Source organism: Aedes albopictus, chromosome 3 (genome assembly GCF_035046485.1).
Source record: "Aedes albopictus strain Foshan chromosome 3, AalbF5, whole genome shotgun sequence".
NCBI lineage: Eukaryota > Metazoa > Arthropoda > Insecta > Diptera > Culicidae > Aedes > Aedes albopictus.
Window position 1 is genome coordinate 316,151,118 of NC_085138.1, and position 14,693 is coordinate 316,165,810.

A 14,693-nucleotide genomic window follows, 5' to 3' on the forward strand; every position below is an offset into this window, starting at 1 on the left:
CCTAATGGAATCCCCTGAACCCTGAAATCCCTGAAACCTCTTGTGAAACTCACTGAATTTCTCTGAAATTTCACATGGTACCCTCTATTTCTCCCCCACTTAAAGACCTCCTACTTCGCCCATTTGCCCCTAGTCGTACTAAAATTTCCTCCTTTACCGATAACCTCAAAGACGTGGCCAACACCATTATCAGTTTATAAATGTTGTGTTCATTTAGTAATTCCTACCGAACAGCACTATACCGCCACAATCACAACTCCGACAAACCACCACCTGTATCTACGAAGAGTGCACGCAAAAGCGACGCATGCGCCTTCACTCACTCCGACATGCGAAGTTCTTTGTAGTACGCGAGCGAAGCATCTGTCAAACTTCGGCCCCCTCCGTAGCTATAGCGTAAGCGTAAACAGGCGTAAACATTGTCCGCCAGGCCAAGCCAGGCTTGGCTGTTGCATACATCGCGGCGCTAGATTCAGTTCCCGTCGGACGTGGTTCCACTTCGGTTCGGTTTCGTTCGTTCTGTGCGGACTCCGTTTGTTGAGTAATAAGGACGACGACGATTTCGTGGTTAAAGAAAGGGATTGAGGGATAACCTACAGTCGATTGTAATGTTTCGGAGAAGCACATGGCGCGCGCCTTTGTGAAGGTATTCAACCCTCGGGAACCACGACGAGAGGAGGGTGGATGATTGCTTCGGTTCGACAGTGTGGTAGTGTTGCATCCTGTTCCCGTTGATGGTGGTGTTGGTGGCATGGAAGTGTGTAACTACTTAACTAGCAATTATTGGGGTGGGAGTTGGGCTGGCGTGGGAGACGGGCGTTGGGACTTTGAAGTCGACATTGAGGCGCGAGGGCGGGCGTAGTAGTAGCAGTGGAAGGCTACTGTTAGGCGATGTGGGGGGAAGGATACAGGGCACGGTACGTTCGGTGAGTTACAAAAGCAAACGTGCTTCGATGGAATCCGACTAGTTTCGCGTCTGCATCCGAACGGTTCACTTGTGGAATTTTCCCGTAATTTCGTCGGTTCGTGGAAAAGCATTGTTTTCGTTCGAGTGTTTTCCGAGAAGAAACAGCTAACGCCCGAGGGTGGAATTGTTTTTTCGCATGAAAATTAACAATCGTCATTCGTTTTAATGCAGTGAAGTTTACATGAAGATGAAAAATTATCACATTCAACCGTTGCGTCGGTAGAGTGAAATTACATTTAAGCTTTTTTTTTCTCCGCTTCATGGTTTGCGTTTACAGCTTTGAAAGCCGAGACTACGGGACTATTGTGCTTGCTCGTCGACTAGAATGGCGACTGGCTTTCGCTTGACGGGACAGAAAAACAACATCGCTTTTGTGCGTTTCACCCCGCCTGAAAGTATGCCATAAATCATAATGTAATAAATTTGTAACAAATTTCTTCGGTCACGCTGGGATGCTTTTTTTCCCGGACGACGACGAAGGAAGCAAAACAGACCGAGTGGTGAATGGATGATTTTGTTTGGAATATAAATTTGCCCTCGCTCTCATCCCTAATCCAATTGTGCTGGTTCAGAGATTTCTCCTGTTCGGTAGAAAGGACACCGACAAAAAAAAAACATAGTGGTGATTCAGGCGTAAAGAAATCCGCAAAACAAAAGGCGCCTAAATATATACTGCTTCGTCACACGTTAAATACGGCATTCAGGCGCAAACAAAGCCCCCGAAAGCGTCATCTGTGGATGAAGGAAGAGATAGTGTAGTGGATGTTCCATTCAGCCGGCGAAGCGGCTTTCCATTAATGTGATTAATGATGTGCGAAAGCGATTAGTGAAATTAGGCAATCCACGCACCCGCCGCCAAGCTACGAGAAGCTTGGAAGCAGGAAAAAAGCGGGCTGGTAGAGCTTACGAAGCTAAAGCTGCTTCGAGTCTAGTCGAGCGTGAAGTTTTCCTCTTTTCCTGCCTGTCCCCCCTATATATAGGTATACCGTCTTCTCATCAGTGAACGTCGATCCTGACGAAGCCGAAGAAGAAGAATAGCACGACGACGATGATGATGATTTTGATGAAATGGTGCGTTTGATGGAAAGTCGGGATGAAATGTGCTGAGTGATATGAACGTTCGAGGATATGGTGTCTTATTTTTTATCGGCAGCCAGTGAAGAAGAAAAGGTTACAAGCTATTACGAGAAAGTCATCTCGGTGATGGAAGATTGTGTTATTTTCGCTCCAGTCGCCGTCTAGTCTGAGTTGGGAGTGTGTAGGGTAGGTAGAAAGGGGAAATCCGGAAGAAGACAAAACTGTGCTGGTAGTTTGTTGCTGTAGAACGAGAAGATTAGAAGAGCTGCTCAACGTGTAGAAATTGGTAAGTTCTTTTTGTTTTGATTGATTGATTGATTTGTCTTTATTAGAGAGACTTTCAGCCCTTGGCTGGTTCGTCTCTCTTTTTGTTTTCATTATTGTCATATTGTACAACAAATCAGGAATTGTGACGAAAATTCGATGGAAATTATCTAACTGATTTGACTGGCTTTCTCAGTCTATGAAAATTCAAAATGACTGGTTTTGTGTTGCCCGACGTTTCGGCCCAGTGTAATTGACCTTTTTCAATTGTGAAATTGTCGTTTTTCGCTAGATTTATGTATACCGCCAGTTTTATATTTGTGCTTTTTGTATAGATTTTTTTTTGTTTTGTGACACGGATCTCTCTTATCTTTCATGTGACTGGTAACCTTCATCTTCGCACTTCAATGCTCTGAAACATTTAGCAAGATGCTCCATACTGAAAGTGCTGTACTAAAGTTAGTTTGTTTTAGATTCTATCTAGGCTACTACTTCTATGATTTTTATTGTCATTATCAATGCTTGCAGCACATTGGAGATGCAGTACAAACATTGAAGCGGCCAGGCCTACTGCTTGGCCTACTGTGCAGCCAGCGCACAGTGGGAACAAAACAGTGCAAACCTACACTAAATTCTGTATCTCACGAACGCATCCGGCTTTTCTAATGAACAAAACGGTTTTAGGCGTAAAATTGTCTGGAGAATCGAATGGAAGTGTTAAAACAGACCGCACGGATCATTATCTTGCTCATTTTGCCCTAATTCCCCAATTTTTATTAAAAAAGACGCGGACACCGTCTTCAGCCAGAGGCTGCACAGACTGAATGAAACTTAAACACTAGACAAGGGACACACGGAGCATGCACCAGTGGATACGGAGAAGAAACTATTCTCACGAAAAGTTTCATCGCCCGGAGCGGGAATCGAACCCTCACCCCATAGCATGGTGCGATTAGAAGCTTGGTGACCCTAACCGCACGGCTACGAGGCTACGCAATTTCCTTGCGAGTTATGGAGCTAATTTCATACAAAACTCAATATATGTGGGGAATTAGGGTAAAATAAGCATGGTAACATTTACGCGGTCACTGCATTTCTAGTCGATTCCCTTATCATAATCCACTAAAGAAAGCCTTCTTAGCATACCACTCATAATTTTCTTGCGAGTAAGGAGCAAATTCCATACAAAACTCAATATATGTGGGAAATTAGGGTAAAATGAGCATACTAACATTCACGCGGTCACTGCAATCACTTCTCATCGATTCCTTGTATCATCATCCACTAAAAAACTCTTGCTTAGCATACCACTCATAATTTTCTTGTGAATTATGGAGCTAATTTCATTAAAAAAAACTCAACATATGTGGGGAATTAGGGTAAAATAAGCATAATAACATTCACGCGGTCACTGCAACCATTTCTTGTCGATTCCCTGTATCATAATCCACTAAAGAAAGCCTTCTTAGCACACCACTCATAATTTTCTTGCGCGTAAGGAGCTAATTTCATACAAAACTCAATGTATGTGGGGAATTAGGGTATAATGAGCATAATAACATTCGCGCGGTCACTGCAATCACTTCTCATCAATTCCTTGTATCATAATTCACTAAAGCTTCTTAGCATACCACTCATAATTTCCTTGCGAGTTATGGAGCTAATTTCATACAAAATTCTATATATGAGGGGAATTAGGGTAAAATAAGCATAAATACATTCATGCGGTCACTGCAATCCCTTCAAATCGATTCTTTACATCTTAATCCTTCACAAAAGTCCTTCAAGGCAAACTGCATTCATGTTTCATAATTGTTTTAGAGCTAGTTTCATATAAATGTTAATAAAAATTGGGGAATTAGGGCAAAATGAGCAAGATAATGACCCGTGCGGTCTGTTTTAACACTTCCATTCGATTCTCCAGACAATTTTACGCCTAAAACCATTTTGTTCATTAGAAAAGCCGGATGCGTTCGTGAGATACAGAATTTAGTGTAGGTTTGCACTGTTTTTTTCCCACTGTGCAGCGTCTTGATATGGATATTGATGCCGCATTAAAGATATTGATCTGGGACATCTTATACAAAGCGCTCAGCATAGTATTCCGAGCGAGGAGAATATCAAAGTCATAACAACAGAACCACATAGCCTATTATTATATCATAATTTATTATTATTAACTTATCAAAGTATTACTTTTTTATAACATGTTTTTTGGGTAATCTTATTTTGTTATGATCAAATTATTGAGATTCATCCACTCAATAACATTACAATAATATACTTTGTTCATTGATCGTTGATCGTATACTTTGTTCTAGACCAAGTTTTGATATGTCCTTACTATTGAAAATGTACAAATATGTGATGATCTATAACACAACAATAAAAAGTTTTCAAATTCACTGCACACAATGAATCATTATTAAGCTTGAAATTAAGTTTGAATCCAATAAAATTTGTTGTTATGTTGGTCTTCCAGGAACATTTTTTTTGTTATTTTGCCGCTTATGACTGACAAGTTTATAACATAATAAGATATATAAATAACATAAAAAATACTGATTCCATTATACAGTTAGCTATTATGCCAAAATAACATATTCTATTATGCAGTTGATATTTTTTCTGCTCTGGATACAGCATAAATGTGAAGTTAATGTCACTCCGTCGATGCTTTTCTTCCTGGAATGGAACATAGGAATTTAACCCTCATTTCCATGCTCGAAAAACCTAGGCATAAGCGCCATTGCTCGATCTCTGAAACGAGAAAAATATAACAATATAGTAAAAATACAGTTATTTTTACCGATTTTAGCAACACGAGGTGAATTTTATGTTGCTAAAATGAGTTATTTTTTTAACGTTTATGCTTTATTTTGGCTTGCATTATAAATATGGACTATTTACAAGTTACAAAACGTTCTCCCTAGGCCAGTGTTATCATGGTAAAACCAGAGCTGGTTACTCAAGGTTTCTAAATTTCAGCGCCCCCTGTACCTTATTGTGAACCATTCCCAAAAAAATGTCCATGCATTATTATTTCACAAAATAGTCGATAAATCAGTATATGATATGAAAAGTTTGGCTCAAAAAGAAAAGTGTTCTATCCAATAAGATCGAAAAAGCTAATAGGAAGAACACGCCGCGATATAGGCATACCCCTATGAACGGAGTGCGAATTCCGAAAAAGCTACCGATCGATAGAATTTGTGATGAAAACAGAACAATACATAGGAAGTCGGGTGCCTGAAACTTTTGCCAGTCTTGGTAAGGTGGTATGAACTACCAACCAAGCCGATCTGTTTAAAAGCACAGGTCGCACGGCAGAAGTTTCATGCATTCGATGTATTCGTGCAATACATGGCCTACTTGCCTAATTTCACCTTCTATAAAATTTTCACACTTGTTCGCTACCTAGCGAATTCTATCATATCTATCATTTCATTATCCACTTTGATCTTTACTCCCTTATACTATGAGTAGAAAGAGACCGATATAGCCACAAAATCGTCAAGTTATTAATAGAATACGGTCGATAAATCAGTATATTTATCCTTAATTCAATTCAAAATTGAGAATTATAAGTGTCTGGAGTATATTGAATATTGAATCTACTGTCTACGTTCTGAAATTGAATCTTAAACTTTAATTTTTCAATCGAAAGTTTTAAGATAAGAGTAAATTTTGTTCTGGAAAAAATAGGTTCAAGTTGTTACCTGCAGTTAGCATTTTTTGGTAGACTAACACGTTAGTTTCAGCAGTTAAAATATCAAAAAAATTGGAAATACCAAAAATCAACAAAACATCAGATAAACTTCGACAAGAAACCTTACCTTTACCGAACTTCAGTAATTCTCATTTTCAGATGAATGTAGACAACCTGAAATTTAACGGAACCACAGACAATAGGTGTTTATCGTAGAACAACATTTAACTAAAACCTGTCGACACTATCTAAGACCTGTTAAAACTATCGATACAACAAATTACTGCAGTTATTGCTATCTGACAGGGATTATTACCATTTATCATTCGCACTCTAGCACTATGAATGCGATCGTTGCGCCATCTCCAAACGGTTGCCAGTTAGGTCCCAATATTAAAATGGCGGTCGGAAGTGTTTACACATATTTTGTATGTCAGGTCAGGTTTAACGTCTGTTATCTGTGACGGAACAAACAAAAAGTGATTTCAATAAAAATAGAAATAAAAATAAGTGTGTATATGAAGAGTTTCATTTAAAATTTCAAGAGGACTTGTATGACCCTCCAGCAGTACTATAATTCTAAAAACTACTTGATGTTCACCCATTCGCTGTGAATATCTATAGCATTTTCAACCGATATTTAATTTGAAAGTCTATTTTAAAGTTCTGGAGGAGCATAAAATTACCACTATATCTGGAGCCAGACTGGTTTAATATATTAGAAACTTTGAATCTTATCTCAATTTTTTAAGACTAAGGGTTAACTGATGCTGCAAACATTGACACCTTAATCTTTCTTAGACTTTATCAAAAAACTTAAAGAGCACTATAACCTGGCGCAAACTATGGAAGTGGTAAAATGTATTTGTTTTTAAAGTGGACTGCCTTGCAAAAAATGACTAATTTTATAAATTTTTATGCTGGTGGGTCGCCAATTTTTTTGAAAATCAAAAGTGGGTGGGTCGCAAGCAAAAAAGTTTGAGAACCTCTGGGTTATGTTGATCGGTGCGAGAGGTCACCGTGTAAAGAATTGTTTTGTGCCGGTGTTTTTAATGTGTATTTTAACATTAGCAAATCCCACCCTCAATCTTCTTGTAGAACTGGTCCAGCCGCAAAAGTTTTTCATGTACCATATTTTCAGGTTTAGTATCTGAAATGAGCTACTCTTCTGCCCTTCCAAAATCACAAAGCAGATTTTTATCTTTAACGATTAGGGATATGAGCGCGTTTTTCCTTTGTGGACGCAACTTTATCGAAAAGCCTAAGAGGTGATATTCTTATACGGACAGGTAGTAATTTTGTCAAAAATTTGTGTAGCCAAAATCGGTAAAAACATGTTGCCAAGTTTTGATCTTATACAAAAGTAACGTTTATCTAAAGGGGGTGGCCAAAATGTTTGGGATAAGCAACTTGTTTTTCTCTCTCAAAAAAGTTCAACAAGCTGAACATTTTTATGGAGTGCATCAATAATTCTCAAATTTTGTCTGTTTGTCAACCTATTATATGTGCATCTTTGGTACAAATTTGGGCTAGATTGGTTAATTTCGCGAAGCTAGAACCATTCTCGTAAAACACTATTTTTAAGACAACCAAATTTTGAACCGTCATATCTCGAAAACCAGTGAACCGAATCGAATGAAATTTTAAACATTTATATCATTATTTCTAGTCGTGATATACAAAGATTTTGTACTTCTGTTCTCAAGATATCCCTTATCAAATATATTGGAACTCATTTGGAATGAAGAAAGAACACATTTAGGTTTTTTTGTATGGTGCTGTAAACTTGACTAATTTTCTTTTATATGGGTGAAATCGTTAAACCGGTATAATTTTAATCATCGTTAGAAAATATTACATTTGATTACGTCGTATCAAGTATCAATATATTATTCAAAATGCTCAAAATTTAATTAAATTTGATTCCTTGGTTTCCAAGATTCCTCCTCTCTCTCTCTCCTCTTCTTGGCGTAACGTCCTCACTGGGACAAAGCCTGCTTCTCAGCTTAGTGTTCTATGAGCACTTCCACAGTTTTTAACTGAGAGCTTCCTCTGCCAATGACAATTTTGCATGTGTATATCGTGTGGCAGGCACGAAGATACTCTATGCCCAAGGAAGTCAATGAAATTTCCTTTACGAAAAGATCTTGGACCGACCGGGAATCGAACCCGTCACCCTCAGCATGGCCATGCTGAATACCAAGATTCATTTCATTTATTTAGTTAACATCATATTCATGATAATACTGAATCAACAATTTGCCGCCATAATACTCGATTTGCAGTTGCAGCTCTCCAACGTCCGTCACGCCCAACACTCGCCAGATCACGCTCCACCTGGTCCGCCCATCGTGCTCTCTGCGCTCCACGCCTTCTTGTACCAACCGGATGGTTAGCAAACACCAACTTTGCAGGGTTGTTGTCCGGCATTCTTGCAACATGCCCTGCCCATCGTATCCTTCCGAATTTGGCCACTTTCTGGATGCTGGGTTCGCCGTAAAGTGCAGCGAGCTCCTGGTTCATCCTTCTCCGCCACACACCGTTCTCCAGCACGCCGCCGAAGATCGTTCTTAGCACGCGTCGCTCGAAAACTCCGAGTGCTTGCATGTCCTCCTCGAGCATCGTCCACGTCTAGTGCCCGTAGAGAACCACCGGTCTTATTAACGTCTTGTACATGGTACATTTGGTGCGGGGGTGAATCTTTTTTGACCGCAGTTTCTTCTGGAGCCCATAATAGGCACGACTTCCACTGATGATGCGCCTCCGTATTTCACGGCTCACGTTATTGTCAGCCGTTAGCAAGGAACCGAGGTAGACGAATTCTTCTACCACCTCGAAAGTATCCCCGTCTATCGTAACATTGCTGCCAAGGCTTGTCCTGTCTCGCTCAGTCCCACCTACCAGCATGTACTTTGTCTTAGCCGCATTCACCACCAGTCCGACCTTTGCTGCTTCACGTTTCAGGCGGGTGTACTGTTCTGCCACCGTTCCAAATGTTCTAGTAATAATATCCATGTCATCCGCAAAACAGACAAATTGGCTGGATTTCATGAAGATCGTACCCCGGCTGTTGAGCCCGGCTCGTCGCATAACACCTTCCAGGGCGATGTTGAATAGTAGGCAGGAAAGTCCATCACCTTGTCGTAGTCCCCGTCGGGATTCAAATGAACTGTATAGTTCACCCGAAATCCTTACGCTGTTCTGCACACCGTCCATCGTTGCTCTTATCAGTCTAGTCAGCTTCCCGGGAAAGCTGTTCTCGTCCATAATTTTCCATAGCTCTGTGCGGTCGATACTGTCGTATGCCGCTTTGAAGTCGATGAACAGGTGATGCGTTGGGACCTGGTATTCACGGCATTTCTGGAGGATTTGCCGTACGGTGAAGATCTGGTCCGTTGTCGACCGGCCGTCAATGAAACCGGCTTGGTAACTTCCCACGAACTCATTTACTTTAGGTGAAAGACGACGAAAGATGATCTGGGATAGCATTTTGTAGGCGGCATTCAAAATGGTGATCGCTCGAAAGTTCTCACACATTAACTTGTCGCCTTTCTTGTGGATGGGACAGATTATCCCTTCCTTCCACTCCTCCGGTAGCTGTTCGGTTTCCCAGATCTTGACTACTAACTGGTGCAGACAGGTGGCCAACTTTTCCGGGCCCATCTTGATGAGTTCTGCTGCGATACCGTCCTTACCAGCCGCTTTGTTGTTTTTGAGCTGGTGGATGGCATCCTTAACTTCCCTCAACGTGGAAGTTGGTTCATTCCCGTCCTCTGCTGCACCAACATAGTCATTTCCTCCGCTGCCTTGGTCCTCCGTGCCAACATTCTCTTCGCCATTCAGGTTTGTCCGTCTGGAGGCTCCCGTCCTTATCCCTGCAGATTTCGGCTTGCGGCACTTAGCCTTTGCGAGATGCGTTGAGCTTCTGATAGAACTTGCGTGTTTCTTGGGAACGGCACAGCAGTTCCATTTTCTCGCTCTCCGCTTCTTCCAGGCGGCGCTTTTTCTCCCGGAAGAGACGGGTCTGCTGCTTCCGCTTCTGTCTGTATCGCTCCACATTCTGTCGGGTTCCATGCTGCAGCATTACCGCCCGCGCTGCATCCTTCTCCTCCAGAACCGCTCAGCACTCCTCATCGAACCAATCGTTTCGTCGACTCCGTTCTACGTACCCGATAGTGCTCTCGGCTGCGTTGTTGATGGCTGCTTTCACTGTACTCCAGCAGTCCTCTAAAGGGGCCACATCGAGCACTCCCTCGTCCGGCAACGCTGCCTCGAGATTCTGCGCGTATGCGGTGGCGACATTCGGTTGCTTCAGTCGCTCTACTTCGTACCGGGGCGGCCGCCGGTAATGTACGTTGTTAATAACGGAGAGTTTTGGGCGCAGTTTAACCATCACCAGGTAGTGATCAGAGTCGATATTAGCGCCACGATAGGTCCTGACGTCGATAATGTCGGAGAAGTGCCGTCCATCAATCAGAACGTGGTCGATTTGCGATTCCGTTTGTTGAGGTGATCTCCAGGTGTAACGATACGGGAGGCTGTGCTGGAATAAGATGCTACGAATGGTCATGTTCTTGGAGGCGGCGAAATCGATGAGACGTAGGCCATTTTCTTCTTTCTGCATTGGCATTTCCTCCAACTACAGTGCTAAATAGCTAGGCTCGAGCGCCAGTCTTCGCCGGGGGTGGTGTTTTAATGGGCGCCCAGGAGATAATATTTTACCTGAGCTTCCACCCCCTGGTTTCCAAGATATGACGGTTCAAAAATTGGTTGTCTAAAAATAGTGTTTTACGAGAACGGCTCTAGCTTCGCGAGCCATTCGAGCCCAAATTTGTACCTAAGATGCACATTGCACATATAATAGGTTGATAAACAGTCAACCTGAGAATGAGTGAGAATTTTTTATGCAGTCCATGAAAAGTTACAGCTTGTTGAACTTTTTTGTGAGAGGAAAACAAGTTGCCTATCCCAAACATTTTGGCCACCTCCTGTATGTTCTCATCTAAGCCTAAGACTACTGCAGGTGAAGCTCTTGGTTTGACAATGGAAATATTCTTAACTTCTTCGAGAAAGAGTTTCTTCGCACCTGTCACAAGTTATACGAATGCAAAAATGATCGTTGATAAAGAAAGTTCTTAGCTTGAGGCTTTGAAAGTGCTCATAGAACACTAGGCTAAGAAACAGAATGTGTCCCAGTCCCAGTTGAGACTAGCGTCATTCATGTATACCTAGTTCTTATTTGTATTTTTACGATTACTAGCTTGCAATATTTTCTGCTAAAAGACAATTTCCAAAATTCACCTATAAACCCCGCTATACCAAACTCATCACTTCACTATACATGTCACCATAGACACATATTTGTGATACCACCATGGCAGATGCCGGAATTAAAGGCCAGCACCCGCGGACGACGCCCCAACATTAAGGGATAAAGTTCGTCCGTGGCCGCTCCTGTGTTAGCTGTTTGTTTACAAAACACAAACAGGATTAGTTTTCGCTGCCTGCTGGCTGCAGGCTGCGCCTCAGTTTTGCCCGGCCCGGTATCTTCGGCAACCGTCCACCATCCTTTCTTGCGATGCGATGGGGTTGTTTGCGCGAACAAACTCGCCCATATGCCACCGTCGGGCTCCGTAAATGCGTTAACGGAATCATAAACATGCTACCGCACCGTTGTTATTGTATAATGTTATTGTTTGCTCTGTTGAACTCTATCCGCCCACACGGCCGACCACCATCATAGGGAAAACGGGGTGGTGCTGCTTTGTTGAATGCCTTGTAGCTACATGACCGCAGTAGTTAGTACCTGGCTACCAAACTGCTTGGTCGGAGAGCATTGGTGTGCAAAGAAACACAATTCAACCCATTCGAACGGGCTACGTTACTTCAGCTTTTTAGTTTTAAGGAAGTGGCTTTTCTTTTCCATTTCTTTCAAAAAAAATCTTTCAATTCCATCAAAACTTCCGAATGTGTATTTTTTATGAAATTTTGCTTAGCATAGCTTTGCTTAGACTGACTTTGCATGTCCGGATGCTCCTCCGTGATTGATATGATGTGGTACTGCACTGAGAGCTAAATAAGCAGGAGCTAGGATATGTGTTAGTATAAGACTGATGATCATTTTTTTATTTACTTTCTGACCATTTGTTCATAGTAAAGAATCTGTCCCAAAAATTGCCGACAAATCCGTATCACTCCATATTGCCACGACCACAGCACCGGCAACCCGGCCTGCGACGTCTGGAGATTCCCTCCATCAACGCTAGGTGCGCCACCGAATAGACAGATTGATTTCAACACTATTGTAGGAAACGTTTACTCCATTCATTGACAATGTTTTGATCTCAATCTGATGTGTACATGATCGTGCTAATTTAGAATCTTTATTTTAACTAAATTGCCTATCAAAAGTAGGATTTATATATAATGAATTGATTAGTCAGTGCCTAATAGTCGTCTCCTGAATTACAGATAAAATTCCGACTAGCAAATGCTGTAGAAGTACCCTAAATGAATCGCTATTTTCATTCGTAACTTGGTAGGTTAGATCTTTACTATGACAAGTGAATTATGCAAAGTAATGTTTCTGATTTCTACAGGTTGAATTTGATGCCTAAAATTGTCATTATTTCTCTAAATTAGAACTATATACTATTATACTACGGTAAGCTATCTATAACACCTCAAATTATGCTAAAGATATATTATATTGCTATATTAATCCCAGCAGCAGATATCGATGAAAATTGGATTGTTCCTTGTGAATTTGGCATAAAAAATGCACTATTAAATGTAAGTAGTACAATAACATGCTATCAGAAAATGGTAATAATGATAGAACCTGTTCCAGCTTGAAGCATTTCAAAATAAAGTTGTTATCAAGAATAGTGCCAAGTTTGTTTCACGCAACATCCTAAAGGTAACTATTTAAATCCATGCCACATAATCATAACTTATCTAAACATGCATTCGATTACAGAAAGAACTAAATGTTATGTGTGGTTGGGAAGCAATTGGACATTTACGCGGTGAAAGCACTGATAGTTTAAGTTTCAGTTTACATATATATATATTTATACCTAACCTCACCTATGCATTACCCAATGAAATATATTTACAGTTTAAAGCTGTACTCAACCGAAGCCCGATGTGTTGAGCCTGCTGAAAACCCAGTGTCCGAAAATCCAATTTGCCTGCCGCCGTAACACTCCAGGTACAAAAGTATCCGGGTCTGTTAAAGCAATGGGCTCAGAAGAGGTTCAGTATCTGCCGCTCTCGGTGGGAAAAGCAACTGACGAAAAATTGCAAGTGCTGGTTCCTGCGGAAAATCTTCAAGTTTTTTTTACAGACTGGACAAGGTTTTGGAAAGAATTACAAGGACTGTCCTTGGATAAACTTATGGAGGAATCTTCGGAAGTACTCCTGTAAGGTTTCTCGTAGATATTCTTGGAGGCATCCTGTAAAAGAGGTTTTCCTGGTACAAGTTTTTCGGGATGAATGCTGGGAAGTACTCCTGGAGGTTCTCTTAGATAGCCCCTGTAACAAATTTGAAAGACGAATCTTTGAAAGAATTCCTGGTGGAAGCTATGAAAAAATTACGGAAAACCTTGAGAAGAATTCCTGAAGACATCTTTGTAAGATTTCTTGGGAGGATTCCTGAAAAAAATATTGCAGAAGTCCTTGGAGGCATTTAACGATGCATTCATGAAAGAGTTATTGGAATAATTTCTACATACATTTATTTGTTCAACATTACATTTAAGACAAGACATAATCAACAATAGTACGCCACTGTACTCGGTTTGTGGCTGCCACTCGCCATCCTCGGTCGCGCCCAATGCTCGCCAGATCACGTTCCACCTGATCCGCCCATCGTGCTCTCTGCGCTCCACGCCTTCTTGTGCCAACCGTATAAGTTGCAAACACCAGCTTTGCAGGGTTGTTGTCCGGCATTCTTGCAACATGCACTGTCCATCGTATGTATCCTTCCGACGTTGGCCAACTTCTGGATGCTGGGTTCGCCGTAAAGTGCAGCGAGCTCGTGGTTCATCCTTCTCCGACACACACCGTTCTCCTGCACACCGCCGAAGATCACGCGTCGCTCGAATACTCCGAGTGCTTGTAGGTCCTCCTCGAGCAGTCCATGTCGCGTGTCCGCAGAGAACCACCGGTCTTATTAACGTCTTGTACATGGTACATTTGGTGCGGGGGTGAATCTTTTTCGACCGCAGTCTCTTCTGGAGCCCGTAGTAGGTCCGACTTCCGCTGATGATGCGCCTCCGAATTTCACGGCTCACGTTGTTGTCTGCCGTCAGTAAGGATCCGTGGTAGACGAATTCCTCCACCTCCTCAAAAGTATCTCCGTCTATCGTAACATTACTACCCAGATGGATCCGGTCGTGTTCGGTTCCGCCTACCAGCATGTACTTTGTTTTTGAGGCATTCATCACCAGTCCGACTTTTGCTGCATCGCGTTTCAGGCGGGTATACAGCTCTGCCACCGTTCCAAATGTTCAGGCAATAATGTCCATGTCGTCCACAAAGCACACAAATTGATCGGATTTTGTGAAAATCGTTCCCCGGCTGTTGAGCCCGGCTCGTCGCATCACACCTTCCTGATCGATGTTGAAGAGTAGGCATGCGAGTCTATCACCTTGTCGCAGTCCCCTGCGAGAT

The 14,693-nt window shown here is 41.9% G+C and overlaps 1 protein-coding gene across 1 annotated transcript in view; it reads left to right on the top strand.

The window, feature by feature from the left end:
* The first annotated feature begins 219 nt into the window (after window positions 1-219).
* The window catches only part of LOC109433256 (uncharacterized), a 363,056-nt gene continuing 348,582 nt past the window's right edge, over window positions 220-14,693 (top strand). Inside the window, exon 1 of the mRNA XM_062842555.1 lies at window positions 220-2,330. The gene's annotated coding sequence lies outside the window, so the exon portion shown is untranslated. The remainder of the gene's footprint in view (window positions 2,331-14,693) is intronic.